At 48.3% G+C, this 20,344-nt stretch overlaps 1 protein-coding gene across 1 annotated transcript in view; it reads left to right on the forward strand.

Annotated features, from left to right (window-relative positions):
• The first annotated feature begins 19,620 nt into the window (after positions 1-19,620).
• ZNF831 (zinc finger protein 831) overlaps positions 19,621-20,344 on the forward strand; it is a 110,466-nt gene continuing 109,742 nt past the window's right edge. The window contains exon 1 of the mRNA XM_086702603.1: positions 19,621-19,766. The gene's annotated coding sequence lies outside the window, so the exon portion shown is untranslated. The remainder of the gene's footprint in view (positions 19,767-20,344) is intronic.

Raw genomic sequence — 20,344 nt, forward strand, 5'->3', positions numbered from 1 at the left:
CCTTCACCACCATCGCATTTCTCTGCCCCCCTTTACCTGGAATGTTTTCGAAGAGTGGACTGTTCCCATTTGCACCTGGCCGCCATTTTCCTTCAGACCCACTGAAATTCAGCCTTCCTCCCACGCCCCATAGATACGGCTCCTTTCACACTCACTGGGGCCCGAGGCGGCCCAGCTCCGCGTTCTGCCTTCAGCCAGCAGCGGGACGTGGTCTATCCCTCTTTTTTTTCTGGAAACACTTTCTTTGTCCTCTAGGGTCAGCTCTTTCCTGGTGGTCTGCCAGCCACATTGGTTGCTCCGTCTCAGGGCTCTTTGCTGGATTCTTCCGGTCTTCTGGTCTCTGCTGTTGGCATCCCTGACTCTCTACTAGGCGAGGTGCTGTATGTGGGCCACATGGTGCTGCTTGTATTTGTATCCATGGCTTGGCAGCCACGGGACGACTGTCCCCCCCTCACTGCCAGCTATCCCTAGCTTCTTGATTCCCCGTCTGAGGATGCTGCTCCCCAGGTGGGCTAAACTTCAGTTATTCTTGAGACGTGCCAGCTCCTTTCCTCTTCTTGCTCTGGGCAGAACTCCTGGAGCTTTGACTCCTCTCTTTACCTCACACGCTCCATGGAATCCATCCCGTGGATGCTCCAGTTGAAGTAGAGTTGGGGTCTTTTTTTTTTCTTTTTAGTGGCTGAAATGGCTAAAATATTAAAATAGCCTTTATTTTATTTTATTTTATTTTATTTTTTTATTAAATCTAATTTATTGTCAAATTGGCTTCCATATAACACCCAGTGCTCATCCCAACAGGTGCCCTCCTTGATGCCCATCCCCCACTTTCCCCTCTCCCCCACCCCCCATCAACCCTCAGTTTGTTCTCAGTATTTAAGAGTTAGAGTTGGGGTCTTAACACCTCCATGGCAACCTACTAGGTCTGAGCTGCCCTCTCGTGTGCCCTGGGTGGTGACCCCCCACCTCACCTCTCCCCCTGCCCTTGTGTCCCTTTCCCAAGCAGTCCACGGGATCCTGTGAGAGCCTCAGTCAGATCACTGCACTGTCCGGTTGAGCCTCCCTAGGATTTTCTCTTACTCAGAGTACAGTCCCAAGTCCTCATTATGACCTTGAGACCCCACATTCCTGTTCCCCCACTTGGGTTGTCCCAACAACATGCCTCAACTCAGAGCATCAACACTTGCTTTCCTCCGTTTTTGGAACTTGCTTCCCTCAGGTGTGTGCCTGGCTTTACTCATCCCTTTATGGGATCTCTACCCAGATGTTCTGACTTTATTTTTCTGCTGGGAAGTTTTCATCTCCTGGCTTGTGCGACATCAAGGTGTTGAGTGTCTGTCACCCTCCAGAACGGATGACCCTCGAGCATTGGGCTTTGGCTGTTTTGGTCACTGCTGCACCCCACAGCGCTCATTCAGTACTCATCAAATGAGCCAGTCAGTTCTTGCATTTGGACTGAGTTGGCCAAGACACAAGAAGAGGGCTTTCGGGAGCATCAGAGTGGAAAAGATCTGAGATCCTTCCTGGTGAGTTCACCGCACAGTGCATCTGTGGTGAGATAAGCCAGGCAGATGTTTATTCACCGTGTCCGGCAAGGACCTGAGCTGGGTGCTGGGCATGCAGTGTGATAGGCCAGACCTGGCTCCCGCTGTCCTGGAGGCCTGCGCTTCACCTCCTGTGGAGGGCTTCTGATGGTGTGTGTGTGCATGTGTGTGTCAGGGAACAGATGATAAACAAGTAAACATATACGTGAAAAGATGATTCTGGAAAATAACGAGTGCCATGAAGAAAATAAATAAGGTGCTAGAACAGTCACAATGGGCAGGGGTCTTTAATACTGTGACTGAATTTTTAAAAATGTTTTATTTATTTGTTTTCAGAGAGAGGCAGAGCATGAACAGAGGAGGGACAGAGAGAGAAGAGAGAGACACAGAATCTGCAACAGGCTCCAGGCTCTGAGCCATCAGCACAGAGCCTGATGCAGGGCTTGAACCCATGACCCATGAGATCATAATCTAAGCCATAGTCTGGTGTTCAACCGGCTGAGCCACCCAGGTGCCCCTGTGATTGCATTTTTCATCAGGTGTAATCGCATAAGGTAAACTGCACAGACCCAACCCGCTCACTTGGTGAGCTTTGGCCAGCGTATGCACCCGTATCACCTTGACCCGGGTACAATTCCACCACTGTAGAAAGTCCCATGGCCCTCCCCTGTCAGGCCCAGAAGGCGTCCTATAGATGAAGGGTCAGGGGAGTCCTCTCCGAAGAGGTGGTCTCTGTGACCCGAAAGAGGAGAAGGCAGTGGCCACAGGAGAGCCGGGCCTGATCATGTCCTGATGTTGGGAAACCAAGGGGGCCATGTGGATGATGGGGAGCAGATGAGCAGAAGGTTTGGCAAGGAGATCGCATAAGGCTGCGGCCACATAAGGCCAGGTGCACCTGGCCTTCAGTCCATCTAAGCTCTTGGTGGCCCCTGGGGAGTACTGCAAAGGTGCAAAGCGGGGTGACCAGGTAAGGGGTGGTGCAGCTTAGACTGGGAAGTTGGGAGAAGCGGTCAGATCCTGGATGGATGGATGCATTTATCTTTTAAATTTTATTTTAATCCGGGTTAATGAACATATAGTGTAACAATGGTTTCAGGAGTAGAATTCAGTGGCTCATCACTTGCATATGACACCCAGTGCTTGTCCCAACAAGTTCCCTCCTTAATGCCCATCCCCCACTCAGCCCATCCCCCTGACCCACCTCTCCTCCAACAACCCTCAGTTTGTTCTCTGTATTTAAGAGTCTCTTATGGTTTGCCTTCCTCTCTGTTTTAATCTTATTTTTCCTTCCCTTTCCCTATGTTCATCCGTTGTGTTTCTTAAATTTCATGTATGAGTGAAGTCGTATGATATTTGTCTTTCTCTGACTGATTTACTTCACTTAGCATAATACACTCTAGTTCCAGCCATGTTGTTGCAAATGGCAAGATTTCATTCTTTTCAATTGCCAGGTAATATTCCATTGAATATATATACACCACATCTTCTTTATCCATTCACCGGTCAATGGACATTTGGGCTTTTCCCATAATTTGGCTGTTGTCGATAGCGCTGCTATAATCATTGGGGTGCATGCACCCCTTCGAGTCAGCATTTTTGTACTGGATGTATTTTAGAAAACTGAAATTTCTAAAATTTGAAATAACTTTAGACCCATGAAAAGTTATGAAAATGGTACAGAGAGTTCCTGTGGGCTCTTCACGCAGCTTCCCCCAACGATGGCACCTTGTGGGGCCATAGCACTTAGCCGAACCGGGAATCCGACTTTTGCACCATACCGTTAACATGCTGCCAACCTTACTGAGGTATCACCTGTGTTTGCGTGCACTTGTGTGTGTGTGTGCGTGTGTATAGTTCTACGCAATGTCATCACATGTGCATTCATGTGACTCCAACGCTATCAGGATGCAGAAGTACCCAGCATTTGCTGTCACGGAAGAGGAAGGCCGTTAGGATGCCAGGTAGCGTACAAGCTCCTTCCCTGTTTGTATTTTTCCAACAGGATGTGAACCATCATGGCTGTTGGGTGACGTGTGGGTTTTGAAGTGTGAAAGGCCCCCTCAGTTTCTAGGATGCTCTGAACTGCTGAACTGTTCTGGCCCTGGCGTTCCAGGCAGTCACCTGACGCATCACCTTCCCTTCTGCCTGTCAGTGGGTGAGTGCTGGGAAACGGGGGCCTTTTGCTCCTGTCCTCTCCTGATGTATGAGACGGGCGTCACACATCTGCCCTGTGGATGTTTATGTACTTGAGCCCCACCGAATGCACAAGAACACCTTTGAAATGCAAGGTGCTTTCACATAGAGCTTGTCCGTGGTGTTGGAAGCCACGGGTAGCAGGATTAACCCAGAAAGAATAGATGCCCCAAATTCACTCGGGCTGTGGAAGCATCCGTGACCTTGGTGTTTTGGGGGTTGCAAGCGGTTCTGAGGCAGGAGGCTCAGGAATTCAGGGGTGGTTTTCCAAATCTCTGCTTTTGAAACTTGGGACCCGGTGTCCTGTCTCTGACGTCTGCTCACAGTGTGATGTAGGCTGTCACTCAGCTCTGTCTGCTGTGGCTTCCTCATCTGCCATGAGGGCTGGTAACACTCTTATCAGGTTGTCATGGGGCCCAAAAGAAGTAAGTGTGCAAGTGTGTGGTGCCCAGCAGGTGTTCAGCAAGCATGAGCTGCTTCTGAACAGGCCTCCATTTAAAATGTTTCCTGGGGCGCCTGGGTGGCTCAGTCGGTTCAGCGTCCGACTTGGGCTCAGGTCACGATCTCGCGGTCTGTGAGTTCGAGCCCCGCGTCGGGCTCTGTGCTGACAGCTCGGAGCCTGGAGCCTGCTTCGGATTCTGTGTCTCCCTCTCTCTCTGCCCCTCCCCCACTTGTGCTCGCTCTCTCTCTCTCTCTCTCTCTCTCAAAAATAAAATAAACATTAAACAAAATAAAATGTGTTTTTTTTTGGTGCAGGACAGTGGGTAAAGAAATGCTGTCCTCCCAGTGCGAACCTGCCAGCATCTTGGGGCATTTCCTGGTCTGGGGTCGGCAGAGGCTTCCCTTCTCATGCTCAGCAACCTGACCACCGATGCCCAAGGTCATCAGGTACTTAAAGTTTGTCTCCAGCCAGAGTCTAGGCTCCTCCGGACGGCAGGAACCTCCAGCAACGAGGAGGATTCATACTTCCTTGTTCCCTCTGTGAAGTCCAGGCCGTCTGGATGCTGTGCTCGGCCCCCACGTGCATCGGCTCGGGGGGTCCCCGTAAGGCTAGCACTGCTGCACCTCGCTGGACAGAAGAGGGGGTGGGGTCCATCACTCAGTGGTACACGGCCGGCCAGCGTACCTGCCTCCACAAGCCCCAGCCCCCCTGGCTTCCTGCACCCCGGACAGCATCCCTAGTGGGCGTTGGAGTCCCTGTAGGACCCTGGGGAAAAGAAGGGAGGCCTGTTCCGTGGCATGGATGAGAACTTGCCAGTGGGGTGGCGGTGAGCGCATCAGCGGGAGGTCTCCGAAACCGCATGCGTTGCCGTGGGCAGGGACGGCCTTGCCGAGCCCTTGCTCTCTGGGGTGCCCGGCAGATTTATTTCCCACCCAGGCATGGCGAGGGCCTTCAGAACGCCTGCACTCTGTGCCTCATTGAATTTGCTCTCTTTTAAAAATGGAAACCGTTTTTATTGTACTTTTTCTTTCTGATTATAAAAATGATACATGATGATTGTAAAGAATTCAAACCACACAGGAAAGCATAAAGATGAAAATTAAAATCCCTCCAGTTCCCTCCACGGAGGGGTAACATTGTGGTCGGTCTTCTGCTGCCTCTCGCTGCGCTGTGCACACAAACGCCCCATTGTACGAGCCATTTTGCATAAATGGGAACCTCACAGGGTGCTGTTCTGGAGCTTGCTATTTTTCCACCCAATAATGCGATGGAGACGTCTCTCTAAGTCAAAAAATGTAACGTTATACCAGCCTTTTAAATGACTGCGCTGCATTTCATTGTGTGGATGTCCCTTCATCTAACTGGCCAAGTCTCTTTTGTTGGGGATTTAAGCATTTTTTATTGGTGGGGGGCCTTTCTTGCTTCAACAGACCGCCCCGTACACACATATTGTGAATTTGTCTGATTATGTTGCCAGGCAAAAAAATTCCCAGGTGATTAATTGCTGTGCTGGTTGTGCCAGGCTGGACTCCAAAAAGTTGACCATTTTACACGCCCCTCGTCGGGGGGGTGGGGGGGGGGGTTGGAGAACACCTGTGTCAAATGTTGGTGATACTCGCCCTTGTTGTGATCTCATTTTTCACTAGCTTTCCTCTTGATGCTTTTCTGGAGGTGAAGCATCTTTTCATATGCTCCTTGGACATTTTCTGGGAACATCTTTGCCTCCTCTGGGCTCTTTGTTCTTTTCATACTTCTCTGTAAACCACTGGATTGCTCAACTGGTGAGTTAACTCAAATCCTCTGTAAACCCTGCACTCCACCTCAAGCATGCCTTGCCGGGAAGAAGGTGAGCCAGTTGGGGGCGATGGGCTCTTTCTCCAGCCTTGTGGGCCCCAGCGAGCCAGGCGAAAACCCCGCCACATGGAGGTTCTGCTCTGCTGAGGTTCCCAGGGCCTGACAGGGGCCCCTTATGCTGTTGACCGCAGCTGGAAGCTTCTCAACTGATCTGTTAGGGCCTATTCAACCTCTGGTCCCACATGACTTCTGTGGGGTCACCTTGGGTTGTTGCTCTGCTTGTTTTCTAGTAGGAAAACACAGCTCACCTGTCAAGCGCTTGCCCAAAGTCAATTTTTGAGATGATTTAAAGCAACGTATGCTAATGCCGATCTGCACACAGGCACCTCCATGCAGAACCAGACAGCCCTGCCCATGGGCGAGCCCGGTGGCCCTATGTGTGGCTCGGTTTGACAGTTGCCAAGCAGGAAGAGGGAACCGAAAGCATCAATTCATAGTTATGAATGCAGGGGTGCGCGCACAGCAGAGGCGGACCAAGACTGGTTGAGGGAGGGAGGGTCGAGCACATGTTCGAGACCAGGAGCTGGGAGGAGACTTGACGGCTCATCTCCCTTTGTTCTTTCATCTAAAGCTTAGAAATTGGGGCTCGGAGAGGGGAGGCAGCCTGGTGGCCAGGGCTGGCCCTGCACGGAGACCTCATGGCTCCTCCTCTTCCTCCATTAGGTTCTGCTTGACTTCTATTAGCTCGTTCTCAGGTTCCAGAATTTTGCCTGTCCCTACCATGAAGTAGTGGTCACTGACCGTCGTCAGGGAAGATCAGTGCCCCGATATGGGGACAGATGGCAGCCCAGACTCTCCTCCTTGTTTCCAGGGGATGCCTTGGGTATGTCTCTGGGTGAGCTCTGTGACAGCTTCTCCATCCTGGGGACCACCCCGACTCTTCCAACATGGACAGTGATGCCCAGCATCTTACTGAACTGTGGACAGAGGGTAGTGGCACCAGCAACCAACAGACACAGGCCTGAAGAGCTCCCTCTCTCCATCATGATCAAATTTGCTCACTTGGTTAGTTACTTGCTTCTTGTCTTAACCCTCATGCTGGGAATGTGCCCAGCTTGCTCAGTGATGTAACCCAGCACCAAGAATGGTGCTGGCCCGGCATCCAGAAGGAGCCCAATGATGGCTGAATAATGGAGGAAGTCTATTGGGCTTTTTGTCCACTTGTCTCTCTTTTGGACTTTAAAGGATGGAAGTTATGACCTTTCTGTTCAGGCAGACTACTCTTGGAAGCTGAGCAGAAAGAACGTAGGCTTCCCTACAATCCATGAAGGATGAGAGAAAACCACTGGCTCCATTGTAGGCATGCCCAGAAGACAGGTGGTCATCTGTGTTTCAACCCAAGACCTGCTGTTCGTGTGGAGGTTGGCTCCCTGCAGACTGGCTCCTGGCCTCTCTTTGCTCATCTGCACGCACAATGGAGCTGGGATGGGAGCATCTGGCTCCCTCCCCTCAGAGCTCTAGAGCCCCATGGCTTGGGCGGAATCTCAGCTTTGTTTCTTATTAGCTGTTCTGCCTTGAGAAAATCACTTAATCTCTCAGTGCTTCGGTTTCATCTTTGCAAGTGGGCCCATAAAAGTAGCTGCCTTATAGGGTTGGGTGAGACTGTGCATGGGAAGTGCCCATTTCCTTCTGTGTCTCGATGGCCTCGGGATCTCCGAGGTGGGAATAGCAACCATCCGTGTTATAGCAGGAGCATTTGTTGACCATCTCTTGTATACCAGCCATCTGGATTGCCTCCTTTCAGCCTCATACAAGCCCTCAGGAGTGACTGCCATTCTGTTGACCCAAGAGGAAAACAGGCCGCAGAGAAGGGATTTGCCCAAGGTCACTGGCCTTGTTTCCTACTGCTGCCATAGCAAATGACCACATGTTTATCAGCTTAAAGCGGCATCCAGCTGTTGCCTCATAGTCTGTTGGGCTCTGCTGGTCCTCTGCTCCAAGTCCCAGGATGCCGAAATCCAGGGGTGAGCAGGGCTGCCTTCTTGTCTGGGGAAGATCCCACTTTTAAGCTCGTTAAGGCTGTTGGCAGAATTCAGTTCCACGTGGGTGTAGGGCTGAGGTCCTGTCCTTATTCATTGGGGCTGGGGAACATTCTCAGCTTCAGGAGGCCACCCACACCCTCTGGTTCATGGCCCCCTTCATGCCAGCATTGGCAGGTGGGTCGTTCTCGTGCTTCAAACCTCTTTTCCCTTCCTACTGCCTTATCGTTTGCCTTCTTCTCCCCCTGCACCTCTGCCTTCCTCTCCCGCTTTGAAGGGCTCATGTGGTTACGTTGGCGTCACCTGGATAACCCAGAATACTCCCCCTATCTTTACAGTCTCAGCAGACTTAGTAATATTAATGCCGTCTGCCAAGGCCATTTGCAGCTGTACCTGCTCTTGTGTTTGATTGAATAATCAGTGGCTGGGAATCCTGGGGGAGACCTTTAGAATTCTTCCTTCACCGTCACCCAGAAAGTAAGTGGTGGGGCAGGGCTCAAGCTCTGTTCTGTGACTATGGAGCCCATGCTGCCTTCTACCACCCAGCTTGTCTCTGCACTCTTGAGTTCATGTTAAGCCCATAACTATCCTTTGCGGTAGATACTGTAGCTCCCTCTTGAGTTTGGTCCCCAAACTACCCCCTCCTGTGAGTTTCCACCCTAATAGGTGTTTGGCCCATTCTAGGATGAGATGTTGGAATTGGGCCATATGCTTTTCTTCCCCCAGCAGACTCCAAACCCCCGGAGGGCAACATGCCAAGGCTCGAAAGTTGTCCACTACATCATTTTTCCTTTCTGTCTCATAGCTGTACACCTGGTCACCCAGATAAAAATAAAACTTTCTGTCTTCTCTTGCAGCTCGAAATGGCCTTATGACTAACTTCTGGCCAAAGAGCTGTGAAGGGAAATGAGTTATACACTTTCCATGTCAAGCCCATATAGGGGAGGGGTGTGCCCAGGCCCCACCCCTTCACCCATCGTGAAAAGAGGTGGTGCACCATCTTGGATTGTGTGGGCAGGGCATCTGCCAGGGGGGTGGACCAACCAGTTAGAAGAAGTGTGGGTTGTTGACTCTGGATGTGGCATCCAGTGTCAGGTCTGTCACCTAGCGGAAAAATAGACCTTCATCTTGCTTATGCCACTCTGCTTTTTGGTTCTCTAGGACAAAAGTGAAAACTTTCACTCTCAAACAGCAATATCCAGATTGTTGACTTGTCATACATGCTAATATGCCTTTTAGATGCTCCCAATAAACCCTCTTCTGGGGTGAATCAATGAAGCACAGTATACAAGGTAAAAATATCTTGTGTGTTCAACCACATTTTTCTATTGGATGTGATAACCCCCCTCTTTATTTCTGTTCTCTGATGAAGCTATGATGAATTGGGAGAGCAGAGATGTGTCTTGATGTCTCTGGGCCGTAAGGGGCGGTCAACCTCAAACTCAGTCTTTTCGGGTTCTCTTGGTGGCTCAGACTTTATGGGGGTATCAAACCTGGCACTCCCATCAGCTCCCGGCTCCCCCTTGACATTTCCTTTAGCAGCAGTCAGGCAGGGGCTGGGCAGGTGTTCTTGTGTTGAGTGGGGTTGTGAGGATACAGTCCACCTGTGGTTTGCAACCTTTGGTCTTTGACAGCATCATCAACATGGCCACAGAGTCTCCAGACAGACGGGAGCAGTGTCCACGGAGCATTTGTAGGCACCCAGCGCCAGGTGGAGGGGCCCGGCAGTGCCTGTAGGTTCCCCTGGGTGCAGCATTGTTATTCTAAGGCTGTGACACTGCACCAAGCCCCAAGCCCTTCGTTTGAATGCTTGCCTCATCTCTGCACATACCCCCAGTTCTGAGAGCCAGGCCCCTCCGTCCCTGGTCATCCCAAAGAAAATTGCTAAGCCCGATGGGCTTTCCCCATTGGCTACCTGCTTTCAGAAATGCATTATTTTCAAAATTCCAAGTGGCAGGTGTTAAATATGTATCAATTACTCAACGTATTTAATTATGGGATTAACGCTGAGACACACTAAAGTATTTAAGGACACGTTAAATGTATCATTTTAAAACTGTGATTAACACCGATTTTGGAGCATTTTGGAAGACTAATTAAATGATTGAAAACCACATTCTGGCACTACAATGTTTGCTCAACAAAAGCATTTGTGGAAATTAGGTGTAATTCAACCACCTCATTACACAATTGGTTGTTTAATTCTGTCTCCAGGCATTGGAGGTCATAAGATGAAATAGAGATTTCTAGAGCATGGTTGGGTTCTAGGACAGGTCTCTCCATTCTATAGGGTGTTGTCTTCTTCTGTCACCTTGTCCCCCCTTCCACCCTTCTCCAGTCACATTGACCTTCTACCTCTTTCCCCCACCCCCCAAACCATGCTTCTTTGCACCTCAGTGCATTTGTGCTTGCTTTTCTCTCTGCCTGTCTGATCATTACTGCTGTTCCCTAAATCTGTTTGACTCTTCTCATAGGCATGCGGTAGATTGCACTCCACTGCCCAGCCCCTGGAAGTTAGGCAGCCCTAGTAACTTGCTGTCACTAAAGTAACGTGGGCAGATGGACACGTGTTGCTAGTGGGTAGATTTCACAACCTGTTTGGGATTGACTCCCTCCCTTTCTCTTTGCCATGGCAACTGGAGATTTCCAGCCAGTGGCTTCTCCATCAACCTCAGATCTTGAAGTGAGAAAGATACTTCAGAATACTTGCTTATGCACAAGAAGTATAAATTATAAACAAATTTTTATTTTATTGTTTTATGCCACTGAGACCTCGGGGTTGTTTTGTCTTGCAGCATAATGTAACGTCTCGGGCAGATACCATCAGGGACACTTCCTTCTGATTTTCCTTTGGCCAAAGACTTCTTACTTTTCAGACTCTTCTCAAGTATCCTGTCCTCAGAAAGGTTCTCTTTGTCCACCTCCCCCACAGCCACTGTTGATCATATTTCCCTGCTTCATTTTCTTCATAGCACTTAAGGCCATCTGACATTATTTTATTTATGCACTTACTGCATTTCATTATTTCTGTGATGAATATTTTTCACACAAATATTATTTCTGAAATTAGAATGGATCTTAGGGTCCATAGTATGTCATGAAGGCCACGACATGGTCGAATTGTCCGTGCATGCATGAACCTCAAAAAGCCTAGAATCCAAGCCTGTCATTCCTTTCTGCAGTGAACACATGTAACTGATATGGAACTGACCAGTGTCAGCATACTGGAAGATCCTGGATTGGACAGTGAGCCCTGTTATAACCTCTATGAATGTCATGGTTGTAGGAACGGAGTGAATGATTTGAGCAAATCATTCCTGTTTAGCAACACTGCTGAAGTGGGAACTGAGGCAGAAAAACTGTATATAACTCTAAAGTCTGCTGAGAGCCCTGTGCTCATGACTTTTAATCCTTTTATGAGTTCTTTAAAGAAATGCTACATCATCAGCGCTATGGATGAATGCACAGAGGATGAGAGAGTGTGGAAAAAACCCAGACATTGATGAGCCTGAGTTGAGAAGTGATTCAGAAGAGTTGGACTCAGTATAAAGAAGTTTGAGGAATAACAACCAATTTATTTCCCTTGTATTTTCATTTTTATGTATGCACAATAGTAATATGTGATAAAAATCTGTCTAATTAAGTCTCAAAGAACCCTTTCAATAAGTAAAATTAAAAATTCTAAGCGATAAGAAAGCATTGTGTCACGGTTTAATTGGCAGCTTATTTTTCTTTCATAGCGGAACAAAAAATAATGGTGCTTCTTGCAATTGTGTGTCTTAGAGTTGATGAAATGTGGTATTTCTGTCGGAGGCTGCTCTTATCACAAAGACATCTGCTGTGTCATTCAATTCAATTTCAGTTGAGCTTAAAGAAGGCCTCTGGCCACTTAGAAAGTTGGCTCATTTGGAATCCGAGGCCCCTGTAATTTTAAATTTGCCCAGCCCTGAGTGGAGAAGAGCTAGTCTTGCTTCTGACCTTCCCTGGGTGGCACCAGGCCTCTCGACACCAGAGGAACGTCCACCCCTGAAACTTGGGCAGGTCTGTGTTACCAACCACAGTTATTCTGCTGAATTCATGAATTACCTGTACTTGTTTTTAATTAATATTTTTCTTTTGAAGCCTTTTTTTCAATAATTATAGACTCAAAAATAGTAGAGAGAAGTGCTGTTGACCCTTCATCCAGTTTCAATGACGACATCTTAATAACTCTGTACAATATCAGAAGAACTGACATTGTACAATGCAATTAATTATGCTGCAGACCTCATTCAGATTCCACCAGCATTCACATGCACTTGTGTGAGTGTGTGTAAGTCTGTGCAATTTTATCCTATGTAGACACTATCAAGATACAGCTGCCTGTGCTGCCCTTTTATGATCTCACTTCACTGTTTTCCCCTAACACACCCCTCCGCTGGCAACCATGTTCTCCATTTCTATAATTTTGTCATTTTGAGAGTATTACATAAAAATTGAATCCTATGGTACATATTGGCCTTTTGTCCTCAGCACAATGCTCTTGAGATTCATCCAAGTTGTGTGAATCAGGTTTGTTTGTTTGTTTGTTTTGCTTAATAGTATTCCATGTTGTAGATGCACCAGAGTTTGTTGAATCACTTACCTGTTGAAGGACATTTGGGTTGTTTCCAGTTGTTGGCTGTTGCAAATAAAGTACCTATCAACATGCATATAGAGGTTTGTATGTGAAAATAAGTTTTCATTTCTCAGGGATAAATTCCCAAATGTGCAATTGCCAAATTGTCTAATAAATGTATGTTTATTTCCATAAGAAGCCACCAGGATGTTTTTCAGAGTGTCCAATTTCTCATGTGGGTGATCACATGTGGGTGACCTAGTTTATCTGCATCTCTGCCAGTATTTGGTATTGTTGGTATTTTTAATTTTAGCTACTCTGATAGGTATGCAGTGATGGTTTTAGTCTGTGTTTCCTGATGGTGTTGAGTGTCTTCTCATGTGCTTTTAGACCATCTGTTTGTCCTCTTGGTGGAGCACCTGTTCATGTCTGATGTCCATTTTCTGACTGGATTTTTTTTAACCATTCAATTTTGAGAGTTCTTTATATATTCTAGATGCTAGTCTTTTATTCAACATATTATTTGCAAATATTCTTTCCAATGTTTAAAAAATAGATAATTTAGAGTAGTTTAAGGTTCACATCAAAATTGAAAGTACAAAGATTTCCCACATACTCCTGGCCCCCACATCTGCATGACCTTCCCCACTACCAATACTCCGCACCAGAAGGGGCCATTTGTTACAACTGATGAACGCACACTGATACATCACCATCACTTAACGTCTACAGTTTAAAATAAGGTCACTCTTGGTGGTGTGCATCCTATTGGTTTGGACAAATGTATAATAGTTTTGCCATTTCCAGAATGTCATATAGTTGGAATCATACAGTGGGTAGCCTTTCAGATTGGCTTCTTTCACTTAGTAACGTGTTTGTTTCTTCCATGTCTTTTCATGGCTTGAAGCTCATTTCTTGTTAGCACTGAATAATATTCCATTGTCTGGATGGACTATGGCTTCTTTATTCATTCGCTTACTGAAGGACATCTTGGTTGCTTCCAAGTTTTAGCGATTATGAATAAAGCTGCTATAAATATCTGTGCAGGTTTTTTTTGTGGGCATAAGTTTTCAGCTCCTTTGGGTAAACACTAAGGACCATGACTGCTGGATTATTTGTAAGAGAATGTTTAATATCATAAGAAACTGTCATTGTGTTCCCACCAGCAATGAATGAGAGTTCCTCACCAGCCTTTGGTGTTGGCAGTGTTCCAGGTTTTGGCCATTCTAATATGTATACAGTAGCATCTCATTGTTTTAATTTGCAATTACCTATTGGCATATGATGTTGAGTATCTTCTTTTTTTTTTTATTTTTTTTAAATTTTTTTTTTTTCCAACGTTTATTCATTTTTGGGACAGAGAGAGACAGAGCATGAATGGGGGAGGGGCAGAGAGAGAGGGAGACACAGAATCGGAAACAGGCTCCAGGCTCTGAGCCATCAGCCCAGAGCCCGACGCGGGGCTCAAACTCACGGACCGTGAGATCGTGACCTGGATGAAGTCGGACGCTTAACCGACTGCGCCACCCAGGCGCCCCTATGTTGAGTGTCTTCTAATATGCCTATTTGCCACCTGTATATCTTCTTTGGTGAGGTGTGTATTACGGTCTTTAGCTCATTTTTTAACTGGGTTGTTTGCTTTCTTATTGTTGAATTTTAAGAGCTCTTTGTATGTTCTGGGTAACAGTCTTTATCAGATGTCTTTCACAAATATTTTCTCCCCATCTGTAGCTTATTTCCTCATTCCCTTTACACTGTCTTCCACAGAGCAAAAATTTTTAATTAAAATGTTTTTAATTTTAACAAAGTCTAGCTGATTGGCTATTTCTGTCATGGATGGTGACTTTGGTGTTTTATCTACAAGGTCATTGCCAACCCCAAGGTCATCTAGGTGTTCTCCTATGTTATCTTCCTGGAGTTTTATAGTTTTGCATTTTGCATTTAGGTCAATGATTCACTTTGAGTTAATTTTTGTGAAGAGTGTAAGGTCCGTGTCTGGATTCATTAAAAATTTTTTTTTGCATGTGGATATCCAGTTGTTCCAACATCATGTGTTCAATAAAGCTTCTTTTTCATCCTCTTGAGAGTCTTTTGCAGAGCAGAATATTTAATTTTAATAGTCTAATTTATTCATTTTTTTCTGTTATGAATTGCATTTTTGGTGTCATATCTAAGAACTTTTTGCCTTCACCTTTGGTCCCGAGGGTTTTCTCGCATATTTTATTCTAAAATTTTTTTTATTTTTTAAAGTTCATTTATTTTGAGAAAGAGAGTGAGCGGGTGGGGGAAAGGCAGAGAGAGAGGGAGAGAGAGAGAGAGAGAGAGAGACAGAGAGAGAGAGAGAGAGGGAAAATCCCAAGCAGGCTCTGTGTAGTCAGCACAGAGCCCGACACAGGCTCAAACCCATGAACCATGAAATTATGACCTGAGCCAAGATCAAGAGTTGGATGCTTAACTGTCTAAGCCATCCAGGTGCCTCTTTTCTAGAACCTTTATGGTTTTATGTTTGACATTTAAATCTACAATCCATTCCAAGTTCCTTTTTGTCTAAGGTGTGAGGTTTAGCATAGATTTTTTTCTTTTTGCCTAAGACCTGCAATTGCTCAGCATCATTTGTTGAAAAGATTATCCTTCCTTCATTAAATTGCTTTTGCACCTTTGCCAGAATCAGTCAAGCATATTTGTGTGGGTCTATTTCTGGGTTCTTTATTCTGTTCTATTGATCTATGTGTTTATCTCCATCAATACCACACTGTCTTGATTACTGTAGCTATATAATAAGTCTTAAAATTAGATAGTATGATTCCTCTGACTTTATTCTTCTTTTTCAAAATCATTTTAGATATTCTGGTTCATTTAGATTTCCATATAAGTCTTCGAATAAAATTAATACTTCTAAGTTAGCTATTAAAATCTATTGAAAAGGGAAACACAAGTTTGATCTTTTAGCTACAGACATACTAAGTGACATCAGAATAAAACTATATCTACTGCAATTTAAAATATTCATTTGTAAGTCATGTGAAATGATCTCTTGGACCACCAGGTTGGTCCAGACCCTCATCTCCTAACACCACTGTATTGGGAGGGAAGCTCTCCATGGAATGCTAGCTGTGCCCTTTGGAGAAACCCTGTCCCTTGTCTAGGGCTGGCTCAGCAGTGGCTGACTGGCTGCCCAGCAGTTCTCTGTAAGATGGCTTGCAGCTTCTGGGTTAACCCAAAGGTCAAGCTCTGACCAACTGTGAGGCCCTGTATAGACTAAATGAACCAGTTTCTCCCTTGTTCTACTTGAGTGTCAGGTGGAAAGAGTCAGGAATTGGCAGTGGGAATAGGGTGAAAGCCATGAAAAAGCAGAGACACGAGGGAGTGAGGCACACAGAAAGCCGTAGACACCTGTGTGAAGGTTATCCTGTCCGCCATGGTGGAAGCACTGGTGTGCCTCCTCTGGCCTGGCAGCACCCAGGGAAGGTGGGGAACTAGACAACCAGGAATTCCAGAGCTGTCCTAGGTCCTGAACAGTCCTCTTCCCTTGGTAAGACCTCAAGTCCATGGTTGGGATGGTCTACTCTTCTTCAACAATGCCTCCATGCTTAAGGGAGTGTTTCCAAAGCTTGGGGTTCATAGAAACTGTGGGTGGCACAGAACCTGGAGTTGAATAATGATGCACTGCCAAAATGAGAAGTTAGCCTAGCCTAGGCGGGTAGGTGCTTAACACTTAGGCCCTCTTATCCGCTTTTAACAAAGAGAGGTGGCCTTGGCTTCAGAGCTCCTGATGAGCATTACTCTTTTCAGGTAGATTTTCATTACATTGTTGTCTTCATTGTAGTTTTTGATAGTAATTTGCTCATGCATTTTTTTTTTCTCCTTGAACACGGCCTAGTATAAAGTACAGGTTCAGATTCTTAGCCAATGACTAACTGAATGAATTGGACGGTTTTTTTTTTTTCATAATTATTTGATTTTTTTTTTTTTTTTTTTTTTGCCTTTTCTACTCCCTCTGACTCTGAGCCCCGTGAAGGCAGGGACGGACTGTGCTTTGCTTTTCCTTCACTGTTTTGTTCGTAGGGCCAAGCAAAGTGCTGGCACAGGAAGCCCTCGAATGCGTGACTATTGCTTGTCTTGGTTAGCAAGGAGACAGGTGAATGAGGAAGGCACGGGAAAGTCAAAACTAACGGCTTGGCCTTGCTCTCTGTTTTGGCTCCTGTAGGAAGCTGATGTAACTGGCTCGTGTGGGCCCAGTGCACTGTCCACGTCAGAAACTTGGCTGGTCATTCCTTCCTCGAAAGCCTCTTTGCAAGGGCGCTGGTCTCTGCACTGATTGCCTCGAACACACCCTGTCTTCCTTCACTCCCATCACAGCCGGCCTGGCCCTACCTGCCTCTCCTGGTTTCACACCCACCTGGGACTTTGCCGCTGGCCAGGAGAAAACCGTTTCCAGGGTCTGGACCCTGAGTCCTGCCTCAGGGTCCCACTGAATGGGGGCCCAGAGTGAGGCCTGGTCAGCTTTTCTTTTTGCCTCTGGGAAGTCAGCTGGAACAAGAGTCTGAACTTTAATTTCACTTTCTCTTTTTGCCGGTCTCTAATAATCTGCCACGTCCTGAGGACCGTACTGCAAGCCTGGCTGAAGATTTCTTCAAAAGAAAACCCCCAACCAGGCCGGACACATTAGTGTTGTCAGCACGACTGTTACCCTCCTTCAGAAGAAAGGTCAACAAATAATTTCAGCTTTGTTTAAAGCCTCTTTAATGGATTCTATAAAATGCTCTAATTACCAATGATTATCCATCGAAGTGCTTGCAAGCTTTTTAAAGCCTTTCTACACCCATTTCACTTTGTTCACACAGAGTTCAAGTTCTCTGGTGTACTTAAGCAAGAGGAGGCATTTCTCTTCTTATTTATTTATTTTTTTGATCATGTAATGTGGAGTGTTTGTAAGGCAGGCAGGCTCTCTCTCGTCTCGGGCTGAAGCAGAGAGCTTTCACTCTACTCTTTATCCTGTTGTCCAATAAGAAATGAACTGCCATCTATACGATATGGAAGTTCTTCTTGTCAAACATACTGTAATTGCCTTCTGGTTTAGTCCGAATCCCATGCGGTGTCTCATTTGAGCCCCACCGCGGGGAACCGGAGGGTCCACTTGGACAGGATTCTCAGCTTCTGCTGCACTACGGACATTTGAGCTGGATCATTCTCTCCTGGTGGCGTTTAGCAGTATCCCTGAATGCTACCCACTGGATGCCAATAGCACTACACCCCCGTTGCGACGACCACAAATGTCCTCAGACCTTGCCAAATGTCCCCTGGGGGGGGGGGGTCAAAATGATCCTTGGTTAAAAACTGTTTTTAGAGGAGGCGGCTGAGGCTCAAGGCCCATCAACGGGGGACCGTGGGGCGGGTATCTCCTGGCACGGGGGGGGGGGGGGGGCACGGCAGCCCCCAATCCAGCAGAGCGCGCCACCTCTTCCTCTCCTGTCCCCTGCTCTGCGTCCCGCTGCCTGTCCTGCTGCCCATTTCCAATCATGAACGTCTCCATTCGGCAAAGTTGCCTCCTGGACGTTCAGGGTTTCATGTTCGGTTCTTCCGCCTCCGAAGCCTCAGGCTCCCGAGGATCAGACGACGGGTCCGCTTTTCGCACCGCCCAGCAGGGGATGGCGCGCCGGGGGCTCTCAAGCCAGTCGGGGGCGCGTGCCCCACAGCGCCCCGTGAGCTCGCGTGGCTGTGCCCCTGGGCGGGAGTGGAGCCACCGGGCTGGGGGCTAAGCCGCCAACGGCGCCCCCGGGCCCCCGGAGAACATTCTGCACTCCTCGTGTGTCCCCCGTCTCGCTGGAACCGCGGCCTCGGGCTCACCGCTCACCGCGTGCCGCGCGACCTCACCCCGTGCACCGTGACGCCGCCCCCTCAGCATCTCTCTCCGCCGGCTTCCCTTCCCGCGCAGGTAGCGGACTCGGGCGACAGCTCCACGGCGGGCTGGGCGGGCGGGAGTGCGCGTGCGCGGTGTGCGTGCACGCGCGCACGCGCGCGCCTGCGTCGCTCACCGCCTTTGCGTGCGTGTGCGTTTGTGGTGTGGGGACGGGCGCGTGCGCGTGTCGTGATGGCCGGCGCTGCTCTTCAGGGCCCCGGTGCCCCGTGGGCTAACCTCACGCACGCTTTGGAAACGCTGGATTGAACAAGTGGGACGGGATTCTGAATTGCAGGACTTCTCAGAGCCTTTAGCTGCTAATGTGCTCCGTGACTCTCACAGGACAATACCGGATACAACAGTTGCCAAAGTCTTTTGACCACAGGACCCGTTTTCTTTTCACGGCGTACCTTCGCGTCGCCGCTCACGCGATATTCTTCGGGGAGAGTGTCGTCCGGATGGGAAGGCGCACCTGATTCCCCCTCGTTGGCCAGTTCTAAGGTAGCTTTGAGACCAGGAGGGTTAAGCAGGGACCCAGTATGGAGACCCCAACGCCCCTTGGGTTTGATGGCTCCCAAGAGGCTGGATTCTGAGCAGGACCCTGGAGAAGAGGAGGCCTTCCCCAAGCCGTGGCGGTAAGTCTGGACGACCTGACGCGCCTGTCCATGTCAGTGGCCGTGGCAGTGAGCCGTGTGGCCGCAGGAGCCGGGGCCGGGGGTTGCGGGGGAGCCCAGAGGGCGACGCGCCCACCCTCCTCCTCCTCCTCCTCCTCCGGCGGAGAGGTGAAAGGGGCCAGAACGCAGGAAGAGAAGGGAAAACAGAAGTTTCCATTTGTACCGGATGGTTTTGTTTTTTTATCTGTTTGCAAATGTTCAGTGTAATGGTTTGAAACCCAGACGTGTAGCTGCCGCCGCCCACACACAGAGCTGCAGTGGCACTGAGCTTCAGCAGGCAAACCCTATCACCAGCGTCGGCCATTAAACCCGAACCCACACCAGGGCAGGCTGCACACCTACCCCCCGGTGTCCCTCTGCCACCCCCCCCCACCGCCCCGGCACCCCCGACACCCACCACCCTCCACACACACGATTTTTTTTTTTTTTTTTTTTTAATTTCCAGCACTCGGTTTTCTCTAGAGAAGGCATAGAGAGAAGCGAGGCAGAGATGGGACGAGCAGAGAGAATACTCCTGCCTCATCGGAGCCACTGGTTTTCCGGAGAGCGCGGCAGCCCCCACCTGCCTGTGGACTGAGCACGTGAAGGTGAGAGAGGTCTTTGTGATTTCTTTATGCACCTGGAGGTCTGGGATGCAAGGCCAGATGAAGGGACCTTAATCCTTGAGCCTTGTCTGTTGCCTCCCGAGTGATTATATCAGGCAAGCATGATGGATGCTTCCTTCCAAGCACACGTAGGTCTCTCTGACACAAGCCCCCAGTCAGGTCCCTGTGAGAGCTTTCGAACCAGGGGGCTTCTGGTTCCCCCCTCCTCCACTTGCCAGCACAGCCTCCCAAGCCTGAGCTGTGGAATAAGGTCTGAACCCGCCTTTGGCTTGACCTGTTGATTTCCACCTGAGGCTGCTAACCCTTCCTCCCCGAAGCGAGCGCTGACCCCGTTCTTTTGGGGCCGTATGGAATGGGGCTCCATGCAAGGGGCTTTGGGAAACCTGTTTCCCCGGTGGCCCCAAGCCCAGTCATCAGAAGCAATCAGACCCAGCTGTCCAGCTAATCTGTACGAAATAGGCTTCCTTCCCAGTAGAAATCAACAAAGTTTAAAATAGAAGGGACTGTAATCGGAAACAAAGCCATAGAGTTCTGTGTGTGATGCAACAGGGTAGAAACAT

This window comes from Puma concolor, chromosome A3 (assembly GCF_028749965.1).
Source record: "Puma concolor isolate L17-30 chromosome A3, mPumCon1.1.hap2, whole genome shotgun sequence".
Lineage (NCBI taxonomy): Eukaryota > Metazoa > Chordata > Mammalia > Carnivora > Felidae > Puma > Puma concolor.